This window comes from Phodopus roborovskii, unplaced genomic scaffold, assembly GCF_943737965.1.
Source record: "Phodopus roborovskii unplaced genomic scaffold, PHOROB, whole genome shotgun sequence".
Classification (NCBI taxonomy): domain Eukaryota; kingdom Metazoa; phylum Chordata; class Mammalia; order Rodentia; family Cricetidae; genus Phodopus; species Phodopus roborovskii.
This window is the reverse complement of record NW_026125572.1, coordinates 2273406-2286616: the sequence shown is the minus strand read 5'-3', so window position 1 is coordinate 2286616 and position 13211 is coordinate 2273406. Positions and strand designations below refer to the sequence as shown.

The 13211-nt window shown below is 38.8% G+C and overlaps 1 protein-coding gene across 7 annotated transcripts in view; it reads right to left on the bottom strand.

The window, feature by feature from the left end:
- Positions 1-13211, bottom strand: part of Gria4 (glutamate ionotropic receptor AMPA type subunit 4) — a 345494-nt gene that overhangs the window by 183369 nt on the left and 148914 nt on the right. The window lies entirely within an intron of this gene.

Genomic DNA, 13211 nt, shown 5'->3' with positions numbered 1-13211 from the left:
CCATGGAAACTAGATTTGCTTACAATTTCCAAATCTTACTTATTGCTGCCAACACACATAACAAACATCACAGCTTTGTCATACTTCAGTGGGTCTGGGGAAGGGAAGATTTTAAAATAGAACAGATGTAAGGTATGATCTATTGAAAGTACCTACATAAAATAATTCACAGAAAAATAACAAAGAAGTCAATTTTAGGATAGTAGTTTAATTGAATGAATTGGTGAAGCTATTAAATTTTCTTCCAGTGCCGGGTGTCAGTGGCTCACACCTTTAATCCCAGAACTTGGTAGGCAAAAGCGGGAAGATCTCTGTGATTTCGAGGTCAGCCTGGTCTACAGTGTGAGTTCCAGGACATCCTCCAAAGAAGTACAGAGAAACTCTGTCTTAAAAAAAAAACAGAACAAAACAAAACCAAAAAAAAAAAAAAAAAAAAAGAAAGAAATTTTTTCTTCCAGTATACAAATATTACAGAAAAGGGTAGCTTTGATTCACAATAAAATTTAAATGGAAGAAACTACTCTATAAATCCATTAATGATGTAGAATATCAATAAATCACTATGTTCAAACTATGTTGATCACTATGTTGATTAGGAACAGGCTTCTCTGCTATGAAACAAAACAAAACGAAAGGAAACAAAAAACCAAAACAAAGCAGAACAAAAAACAGATAACTGATGCTGGCTAGGATGTGGAACAAGGGGAATACTCCTCTGTTGTGGAATATCTATTTAACCAGGAAAAGGTGTGCTAGATTTGTTTATGCTACATCTGTTTAGAGATATAAGGATGCATGTTTAATTATGTAAAGATGGACAGCCTGCCTAATGCAGCTGATTGGTAAATAAAGAGCTGTATGATCAGTAACTAGGCAGAAAGAGGGACAGGTGGAGCTTCTGCATAGAAAGAATAAATAGGAAGAGAAATACAGGCTCAAAAAAAGAGGAGAGAAGAAAAGAGAATGAGGAGAAAGAGAGGGACACAACTGGGGCAAGAATTCAAGTAGCTGACAGCCAACCAGAACTGAGAAGCAGGGAAAGTAAGATGCACAGAACGAAGGAAAAGTAAAGAGCTCTGAGGCAAATGGTAGATAAAAAGAACCAGGTTGATTTAAGTTAAAAGAACTGGCCAGAAATGAGCCTAAACTAGGCTGAGCATTCAAAACTAATAAGAAGTCTGGGTGCTGCCGTGATTTGGGAGCTAGCTAGTTAATGACTCAAAAGAAAAAGCCTGGTACACACCTCCATTGCTGATGGGAATGCAAACATGTACAGCCACTTTGGAAATCAATGTGGCAGTTTTTTTTTTTTATATAAAATTGGTTATCAATATACTTCAAGATGCAGCTGGGTATATACCCAAAAGGATATTATATCATATTACAAGGGCACTTGCTCAGCTATGTCCATAGAAGCTTTATTCATAATAGCCAGAAACTGGAAACAACCTAGATGTCCCTCAACTGAAGAATGGATAAAGAAAATATGGTACACTTACTCAACTGCTAAAAACAATGACATCATGAAATTTGCAGGCAAATGGATGTAACTAGAAAAAAATCATCCTGGATGAAGTAACCCAGACCCAGAAAGACAAGCATGGTATGTACTCACTGATAAGTAGATGTTAGCTTTAAAATAAAAGATACATGCTATAGTCCACAGACCCAGAGAGACTATGTAATAAGGAGGGCTCAAATGGGAATGCAATGATTTCCCTGAGAAGGTTAAATAGAATAGATTCCAGGGAGTACCGGGGTGGTAGGGTTGGGAACAGCAGTGAGAGTTCAGGTAGTCCTTTGGAAAAACGGGGAGGAAAAATGTAAGAGAGTGGTCAGGGACATGCTGAAAACATATTATGACATATTTGGTTGCTGTCCCTGTGAAGCATGCTCTTTTCTGAGGGACACAGAGGGGCGTGTATCTGTGGTGGGGAGAAAGGAGATGGGAGGCACAGAGACTGGAAGGAATGCAAACTAAAGATGGGATGTAATACAGGAGAGGATAATTTAGAAAAAAAAAAGCAAAGCAAAAACAGGTTTCTCTGAAGGTGGTGTGTACCTGGCAGTTTTTCTTGTATGGATTTTCAGCTACAAAACAATTCCCCTTTGGCTGAATCTCTTGCTTTACTTTCTCTGACTATGTCTGAATTATTTAAGTCACTAAAAGAAAAATGAATTCTGGTACATGACAGCAACCAGAATTTTGGTAGTAATAGTAAAATAGTTGACTCTAACTTTCTAAGCTGTGACCTTCTAATACACTGTAGATTTTCTTGTATATTTAACTGAGGATGACACATATCTCAGTCTTACCAAATAACTGTAGAAATGTCTACTGTTCTCTCTAGCTTAGTGTCTTCCTCTCAATTCAGTTCTCTCCCCATTATCCCTAAGATAAAACACAGATGCTCTGAACATTCCCTTTTTAAATTATATCCCTGTTTCATCTAGTCCCCTCAAACACATGCCTCATCTACTTACACATCCATACCACCTAGAACTGACTCTCATCAGCTGTGTGAATATTCCATGCTTGGTGTCTTATTCACTGACCTCACTTCTGTGACAGAGATACCGGACAGAAACAGCTTATAGGAGGACCGAATATTTCCGCTCCCGCTTCAGAAATTGTAGTCTGTCATGGCAGGGAAGGTCTTTGGCAGTCATAACCTAAGGCTATGCTGTTTACATGTACTGAATAAAAGCAGGGTCGGCCAGGAAAGGAGAAGCTGATGAAACTTTCAAAGGCCTAGTAACCCACCTACAACCAGTCAGGTCCACCTCCTGATGGCCACAGAACCTTTGGAATAACTACACTAGGGACAAAGCTTTCAAAACAGGAACCTGTGGGGGTGTTTTGTATTTAAACTATAGCACCTGGCTACTAGGTCTTTGGGAAGACATGCACTTCTTCATGAGTCTTTGCAAGACCATCAGGACTTAGCCTAGGTATGAGTTTATGCTGTTTCCTTATCATACACCTGTCATATCACTGGAAAAGAATCATTTATGTAATTAACTTTTCTTCTCCCTCTAGACTGTGGTTCTTAGTAATTTCTGAGAGTATGAACCTATTTAGCATTCCAGTGAGGTCTATAGCTCATCTCTAAGAAAATGAACTACACAGGATTACAAAAGAAGTTACTTATACTGGAGTTCAATTTCAAAGCATTAGGCACTACATTCATGACATAAGCTATTTTATTTTTTACCAATGTACCAAATAATAAAACCTAATAGCAAGCGATTTTAGTGACTCTACATCATGAGACACTGTCATAGGTGCTACTCATAAGTTTGTGGTTTGTTTCCTACCTTCATCATTCAATTTAATGCCACATGACAGCTAAAGGTTAAAAACTGTAATTATGGTGCATTTGTTTTCCCATAAATGATTATAACTCTCTCCTCCCTGCCATACCTGAAAATCCTTGTTCCATAATACCATAATGAAAGGAAACACATCTGCCTTTTCATAAATGAAAAGTGTGAATGCACGTTGTGTGTGCATTTGTATGTGTGTGTACAGATGGGGGCTTTTTCAATTTATTTTCTGGGTTATTCACACATACGGATAAGTACATTACAGCATGGAGCTTTGAAAGTTCCAGATTTATAAGAACATGCATATGTCTGTATGTCTATATTAGGTCCTATGAAAGGAACTAATCTGGAGACAAACTGTCTATGAACAATACAAAGCCTTGTGTTCTCATGGAGAATGAACTCAGCCTTTGCCTGTTAAAGATATCAGTACTCTGCATGGACTTAAATGTTTTTTTTTTTTTTTTTTTGCTTTGTCATCTTCTAGACCTAACCACTAACCACTGACAAATATTATAGATTTTCATCAACTACTGATATTCTGAATTAGCTGGCTGCTGAAAGATATTTTTAAAAACTGAGAGAGATTGCTGTTTTCTTTAAAATAAACATTTTATTCTTATTACTGGCTACATTTAGAGACCATTGACCTAAATTACTGTTTCCTTTATAGCACACCCCAACCCTATGGCATAGGGAACTTCATAAAAAATAGGACAGAAGAAAATTAAGAAGGATAGAGCATATCTATCTGGAAAACAGAGAAGAATGTCACTGCCTTCAAGACATGGCATTGTGTCTGTGAGTGCACAGAAGCTACCTATCCTTGTAGAAGATCTGGATCTCTAGCTGTTCATCAAGATAGAGGATCTGTCCATGAGTCCCCAGTCCTTCCCACATGTCATTAGTGGTGTAGGCACTGAAAGACTAGATCAAAAGAACAAAGGGGCCAGGAAAGGGGATGCCAGGGGATAAATTGGGGAGTGAATATGAAGCCCCAAAAGTAAATGTGTAAAAGGAAACATTGTAAAATTGCAGTTACCCCATCTCTGTATATGGACTCATGAGTTTTCTGTTCTCTGAGAACATAGGCTTCCTTTTGCATCTCAATTTCCAATTTTAAATAAAATTAAAACAAACATAGGGCTTCAAGAAAAATGATAAATATACTTATTTAGTATCTATCCTCTTTCTAATTATTAGTGGAAGAAAAATGTAAATATGTTCACATATGTTATAGATGCCTGTTGCTACTTTCAAACACATACATTCAACACAAAAATAGTTTTTGTGAAAATTTATTAGGATAAATTGAACAAATTTTAAACACACAGTTAAGAATTTTCTATACGAAAAAGAATTCATAATTGACAAGTAATTTATTGGAGGACCAATGCTTCTTATGACATAAATATCTCAAACTTGTAAATACAAAGTTAGATTTGTTTCCTTGTTTTACTGGAAGAATTTTGTTGACTCATAAGAACTCTCTCATAGCAACTTATTCAAAATAGGTTCATATTCAACACTAGCCATTCCCTCCATTAATTATTCTTTACATTTGAGCACACAGAAATTTTATGAAAAACTTAAACTCTAGATTTTGATGTCGATTTCTTTTTTTGTTGCACTTATGTATGTTTCAGTGTAGTCCACATCCTGACTTCAGTGATTCTCAGAACATCACTTACACATATGTGAAATAAAATGCAATATCCCTTCCCTCTAGGATAGCAGAATGATTTAAAATATTACCCAGAAATAATATAATTAATTATATATGGAAAACATTTCAGGAATGCCAAAGCATGAAACTGAACTTGTTTCTTTTCATAGGAAAGTAAAACTATTACTCAATGTCTTGTAGAATTCCTATTGGTCATTTTGGGATGAATGCTTTTAAGTTTTAGAATACTGATGACATTGCCTAAGTATATATTGTGGTTAAATAAGGATCAGGATAAACAAAAAGCCGAATAGATGTTTATTCAGGGAGAAATAACTTACAACCTAAACAGATGAACACCAGCAAGTTCCACAGGATGCTCTCCTCTCTGCCACCCGCCAGGAAGAGAGCCTTCCCCGGCTCCTCCTCAGACCTAGTTCCCCAGGTCACTTCTGCCCCATGGCTCCACCCCCCCAGTAGGTGTGGTCAGTGCCATAGAAGGAGACAAAGTGAATATCCCACTTCAATTCCCCCTTTAGTCTAAAGAAAAGATTTAGGCTTTATACAAAACTATCCAAAACAGTGAATAACAAGTGTGCTCTAAGAAAAGGAAAATTGAGAACAAAACGACATACATATCGAGTCCTAGGGTGAAGGCAAAATGGAGTTTACAATAGAGTTGTCCTAAGCTGGAAAACTGAAGTCTAGTACCTAATATATCTAACTAGGAAGAATGAATAATAGTTGTGATAGTTTAATCTCCAACCTCATCAAGACCTGAGAAGGAAAATAATGGTACTAGGGTAGACAGGAAGTAGCTGGGCAACTTCCAAAAGGTGCAGTGAGGACAGAAACAGCAGTCTACCTGGACAGTCACCCAAGGTCTCACAGCAATGCTGGTACACCCAGTTTTCGCTAAGGCCAAGAGTACTTGATAGACCACAACAAGAGCATGGAGATAGAAAGGCTGTCTTACGCTGATTTGGCAAGTTTCAGCAGTCTTTTATATTTGTCTCCTGCAAGCACATAGGACTGCATGTCCAAATCAGTGGTCAAGGTGGGGGCAGTTCTTTGTCCAAGAGGCCATTAGCCAAAGCAAGGATGAACTCCAGAAGGAGCAACAACAGTGTCCAACAGGTTTTTTGGGAAAGTGCACGGTGCTGTCAGGAGCAATAGTGACTCATGTCAATGGAGTACTAATATTAAAACATTTAAATGCCATGTTCTGCATGTCTATGAAGTGACTAAAGATTAAGCATCTATGTCTGACTAATGTAAGTTGTATAATACTATTATCTCACTTTTATTCAATAATTCACAAGAAGACAGGCTAATCTACCTATATCCCATCTAAACCCTATCTTTCTCAACCATACCCTATTCCTGTCTAAAAGATAAACACAAGTCTAAGCATCATACCCAGACCTAAGTAACTAAAACCAACCCAAAGAAGATGAATATTATCCCCAAATTCCAAGAGTAGGGAAAGGGGGTGTCGTTATCTTAAGGACCACAAGTTGGAACTCCTTGGCATGTCAATCATTGTGGAAAAGAAGTAACTGAGACTTCACAATTTAAAGGAGACAAATGTTCTTGACAACAAGATCACCTAAATGTATATTCTGTCTACATACTTCTAATACTAGACTTGGATTAGAAGTTAGGGTATTTCCAATGTACCCTGTAGAAGAATTTGAAGCATACTATTATATGTATTAAATGCACAATCTTTAATTTTTTTTTAGACAGACCTACAAAGCAGACTGTATTGGTCAGGATTGTTAGTAGCATCTATTTAAGTAATCTAATTTTGTTCCCATTTGCCACTGCAGAAAATATACTTTTTAAATTTTTTCATATTTAAGTAGTACCATCATTCATAATTTAGAATTTTTGAATTTATTTTATGATCAAACTAACGTGCCTAACTAATAGATGTACTATCTATTAAATGAACAACACTGTGCGGGAACAAAATAAAACTATCCTGAGACACTATCAGCCAGAAAGCCATCTGGACTGCAGCTCCCTCAGCACTTTTAGTCATGGATCAGTCCAGCTCATCACCTGCCCAGTAGGAGAGCAACACTGAGAGATGCCATTGGATCTGCTGACATGGACTCACAGTGATAAATAGAGCTGATTCTTGCCAACAGCAAGAGGATATTGCAGTGAACAGCCAAAGTTCTTCAGGGCAGAAAAGCACATGAACCTTCCAGCCAGATCAAAAAGGAAATAGAGGTATATACTTTCCAGGTGCAGCAATCTGTTATTTTTACTGGTGTTTCCATGACAGTGTTCTTCTCGTGTCCTTCTTTAGATCTCACAAAAAAGATTTTTTATTTTTTGATTCATAAAAATTTAAATAACCTCGGTAATGTACATCTCACGTACCTCTGATAAGGTCTCCATTGACTATCATGTTTTATGACAGAGTAGCGTAAAGTTTGCAAGGCAACCATCAAGGCACCATGTCATATTATCAGCATGGGAAGTGTTTGAAGCCCATATGTCACCTGCTACCAGTTATGGAAGCGGAGGGGTGGGTGGAAAACAACATGTGTATCTATAGTGACAGAGCTAGTCCCCCACTGCTGCCACTGAATAACAGGACGCACACCAAGGCTTGCTGGAGTCTGGAAAGTAGCAGATGCCTCTCTGACAGGTTAGCTGGAGGAACCAGTTTGCATAGCAAAAGGATGTAAGCTATTGGGGGATGTAATAAAGGAATTTGGAGAACTTCCCACCTTGCCTGCAGTTCTCACCAATGCAGGTTGAAGGGGAAAACAAATTCTCTTCTTGGATTTTGGGAGGTAGTTTGCATTCTGAATAGCTGATAGCATTTAATAGCTGTGTGAGGATGACAGGGAAAAAACTCTGCATTTCCCTCCTCACTTGCGGAGGCATAAAGTCCCCTTGTATGACTCAGACTGCCGTGATCATCCATCAGTGTTGCTGTCCACTCCATTTTAAATAACAGTGCTCCAGAAGCAGGCTATTCTTCAAATTGACATTTAAGACTGGTAAGAATACCACAATGGCTTCACCTAGACGTGTGTGTGTGTGTGTGTGTGTGTGTGTGTGTGTGTGTGTGTGTTTGTGTGTGTTTGTGTGTACACATGCTGCTCCTTTTGATCAGCAAAGTTGCTCCAAGCAATAATGAAATTAAAGGCAGTTATTTAGGGACTCTGCTTATGTAAGCCTGGGTTTCATTTCAATGGGTCACAATATTATCTAGTGTTTTGCTTTTGAGGGATTTCAAAGGAAATAAGACCCTAATAATTTTTCAAATTAAATAAACATAAGGTGTCCTAAGAGATAGAACTGCTCATGTCATAGGGCAATTTAATGAAGGGTCCTTAGAGCTAGGACTGATAGACAGTTTCCAGAGCAAGTAGAACAGTGGGACCTATACCCTACCTGTGAACACCTATGGTATTTGGTAAAGATATAACTGTGGTTTGCAGAGGTAAGGATGGCAATTATGCTAGATTCCTCAACTTGTCTATGACTTTACAAAAAATAAAAATTCATGGCAGACTGAGACATGCAAACTTCCCTATCAGCCTAAAATCTAAAGCCTTAAGACAAAAGGCGAGAGTGGCCTTACATGTGTGGTTTTTTATTAGCTGAGAAACACCAAAATTTTTGGTTTTTGTTTGACGGAATTCTTTGTAGCCCTTACTAACCTTGAATTATGATTCTCTAGCCTCAGCCAACTGAAGCTCGGATTGCAGTTATGTGCCTACGCTATTACTACACTACACATTCAATGTCAAGTCATTATCCACATTTATCTGGCATAGCTTAGATTTCTTTGATAATTGTCACTTTTTAGGCGATGCTACAAGGCTTAGGATGCTTGTTTACTATTATTTTTCATTGTGATAACAATGACAGTGCTGATTAAACATGTTCCTCTGTCTATATATCCTAGTTTCCTTTCTGTTGCTGTGATGAAACACTCAGACCAAAAGCAACTTAAGGGAAAGGGTTTTTTGACTTACAATTCCAGTTCACAGTTCATGACTAAAGGAAGTCAGGACAGGAACTCGAGCAAGAACATGAACTAGAAACCAGAGAAATGCTGCTTACTGGCTCCTAATAGCCTCACGCTAAAATTTCTGCCCAGGGAATGGTACTACATAGAGTAGGCTGTAAACCCTTGTATCAAGCAATAATGAAAACAATCTCCACAGTCATGCCATGGTCCAATCTGGTCTGGGCAATTCCTCAGTTGATTTCTTTCTCAGGTGACTCTGGGCTGTGTTGAGTAGACAGTTAAAGCTAACTAGAACACCACATTTCACTAAAATTACCCAACTTCCTCTTTTGGTTATAGACATTTTCTCCCAGTATCTTAATTCATATTGGTTGGAGAATTTAAGCATTGATTATTTAGTTCCTTCAATGTATGCCTCATGCCACTATGTAAAATATTTTAAATGATTAAAGTTTTTCATAACTTTAATATTTATCCGCATTTATCAGTTTCTTATTTTTCATTCATTATTTCCTGGAGGAATTAACATCCAGGGAAGACTTTTGAAGACTTTGTGTTGATATTTGCAAGTATTCATTGCAGAATGTCATGATTCTCTTAATTTTTAGGTGAATCATGTACAATATGTGGGTTGATTAATAAGATTTTAATGCCCTATTGTCATAGTGGCATATCATAAGAATATTTTATTGAGTATCATTTTATAGTAAATGACAGAGTTTTAAATTAGACTTATGGTTTTAATATGGCCAATTCCATATTCTTTTCTTTTTGTAATGTAAGAGGAATGGCCTTCCTTGTGGTGGATGACCAGTCTACTAGTCACTGAATAGGGGCAGGTTACAGTGAAGGTCATATTTTTAATGCTAATTTTAGTAAAGCAAAGAGTTGAAATTCCAAAACCAGGGATAATGGCAACATTCAGTGCTTGATTCTTGGAATGAACTTTGATATGAGATGTCATTTTGTAAGCTGCGAATATGTGTTGCTTTTTTGTGTGATGAATAAATTTTGGACAGGCAAAATTTAGCTAGGAGCCCAATCCAAAAAGCATATAGAGAGAAGGAAGGCCCCAGGTCAGGGAGACCCCATGTAGCTACTAGGGAAGCAAGGTACAAGGACATCCCTGGTAAGCCACAAACATGTGGCTTATACCGATGAATAGACATGGGTTAATATTTTAAGATAGAGCTAGCCAGTTAGAATCCCAATACATTGGCCAAACAGTTATAGATATATATATTAAGCCTCTGAGTGGTTATTTCATGAGTGGCTGTGGGACCTGGTGGGCAGAGAGAAAACCGGTGGAGTAGGTAGGATAGGAAATGGCGACAAAATTCTCCCCTCTATAGAACTTGATTAATAAATGTTTTAAAATCCTAAATATGAGATTCTTATGATGTTATTATGTGATTCTTCTGTTTTAAATCAGCTTCCTGTTTTTCAACTTTCAGATAGAATATGAAACTTTTCACCCCTTACAGACTATTTTGCCTTATTTTCTTTTTTAATTAAAAAATATTTTTTCATTTTACATATCAATCCCCATTACTCCTCTACTCTTTAACCTGCCTCCCACCATTCCCACTCCCCATTCACTCCTCAGAGGGGGTAAGACCTTCCCTGGGGAGTCAACAAAGTCTGGCATACCCAGTTGAGGCAGGACTAAGCCCCTCCCCCACGGTATTAAGGCTGAGCAAGGTATCCTATCATAGGGCATGGGCTCCAAAAAGCAAGTTCATGCCCCTGGGATAGGCCCTGGTGCCACTGCCAGGAACCAACCAACTGACCAAGTCATACAACTGTGACCCACATTCAGAGGGTCTAGTTCTCTCCCATATGTGGTTGCCAGCCGTCAGTACATAGTCTCTGGGCTCCTGCTACCTTAGGTCAGCTCTCTCTGTGGTTTTCTCAATCAACGTTTTGATCACCCTTCTTCCTATGATCCCTCCTCCCTCTCTTCTCTGCATCTGCTTCCATCAGTTACAGGATGTAGGGTCTATGGTGGCAATTAGGGTAGTCACTAATCCAATTAAACGGGAAGGCCAGTACTGACAGCCTCTCCACTATTGCTAGGAGTCTTAGCAGGCACCATCCTTGTGGATTCCTGAGAACTTCTCTAGCACCAGGTTTCTCCCTAACCTAATGGCTCCCTCTACCAAAATGTCATTTTTATTACTGTCCCTCTCTGTCCTTCCCCAACTCTGTGACTTGGTCTCTCATGTTCCCATCCCCCACCCCCCTCCCTTCTATCCATGTCCCAGTTTAGCCAGTAGATCGTAACTATTTTGCTTCCTGGGGTCCTTCAGGTCTGCACTATTTTCTGAAGGTCTGCCTTGGATTAGGACTCTCTGTAGAAAAATGATCTTGTGTTTTTTTTTTTTTTTTGTATGTTTCATTAATCTATCACAGCCTTGCCTTATGAACTGTTAATTGATTGGAGAAAGTAATAATCACTATTGCTCATTTCCAATGAATCTCCACTTTTGTATTATGTAGTAACATATAATATAATTTATTTGTGATTTAGGCTATAGATTTATCACAGAAACAAATATTTTTAGACTCAATCATATACAACAAAATAGATTTTGAGTAATTCTGGCATTGAACTGAAAGATCAGTGTTCACTTATCTTTGGCTTGGACAGAATGTTTAGCCCCCACTCTAGGCAGATTTATTCTTTCAGGTCAGAGTCCTGAACCACAAACAAGAACTAAATCTTTAGACTAAGAAGTATCTAAGCATGGTAGAGTGGGATGCACTGTGACAAACTGTATACCAGGGGTTTGACGTGGCTCATCTCCATATCAATAGGGACAGGAATGGCTCCTGAACCCTGGAGCAAACAGACTTCTAAATGCAATAGTTGGCTGGAAAGCAGTTGAAGATGCAAGGCTCCCAATATAAGGATTCAGGCATTATGCTGACCCTGTTCCCTGGCAACTGGCAAGGTATGCACATTGGCAGTCAGACAGATATTTAGACAGCTTAAAGGACCCTGTGTTGTGTGGCTATGTCACTCTACATGGCTGCATGAGGACTCTGTGCAAGCTTTCTCCTTTATGCAAGTTCCTCTAACCTGTTTGGTCCCTTTCTCCCCTCCATCTCTGTTCTCCCCTTCTCTTTCCCTTTACATCTCTGTTCTAGTTGGCCAACTCCTACTCCTCCCTTTGTTCCCTTTCCCCAATAAACTCCCTGGAGTTTTTGTTAAGTTTTGTGGTTCGTGTTTCATTGCCCCCAGCTGCAGCAAAACAACAACACCCAGCAAATCTTCAGAAAAAATTTTCACTCGACTAGAATGATTAGAAGGAGTTCATTGATGAAGCAGTGTCCTAAACATTAAAATACACATACGCTCTTTCTACCACATGTGGGGGTTGACCTCGAATTGTCCTCACACAGCACATATGTTGGTATTGGCTTTAGAGGTTCTGGAAATTCTAAAAGCGGGGCTTAGTGGGCATTGACATTAATGCCTTTGCAGGTCATCCTCTGATCTCTAATTCTCTCCTCATTCTCTCTACTTTCTGACTGCCATGATATTAGCAGCTTCCTTAGGCTCTGACTGTTATTAAGTTCAGCCCCAGCCTCTGGAACTAAGCAGCCTTGGGCTGAGCTTTCTGAAACTGTGACCTGTAAGGATTCAGGAATTATGCTGGCCTATCTGTGTCACCTGGCAGAATGTATTTTGGCAGTACCCTGGCTAGCCCAGGGTTCCATGGTTGCATAGTCTGCATGCAGGAGAAGACACCTTTAAAAGACAGACTCCACCCACGTAAGCTTCCTTTCTGGAGGAAAAACCATACTCCTTACATTTCTCTCCTTTCTTTTTTCTTGGAGCAGATATGAGTTTTTCTATTTCCCTTGCTCTGTTCTCTCTCTCTCTCTCTCTCTCTCTCTCTCTCTCTCTCTCTCTCTCTCTTTCTCTCTCTCTGTCTTGTCTATTTAATTTTTTTTCTCATTCTCCCCCTCTTCCCTTTCTTTCTTTCTTTCTTTCTTTCTTTCTTTCTTTCTTTCTTTCTTTTTTTTTTTGTTTGTTTTTTGTTTTTTTGACAGGTGCAGTGAACTATATTGATGGTACTCAAGAGAGCAGGGCTCCCTAAGCCCCTTCATTCTGGGGGTCTGGGATGGAAACTGTGAAGGAGATTAGTGTCGGGGGTTGTTGGACAGGGACTGATCAGCAGCCAGGGCCTCTCTCTTGCTCATGTCCTT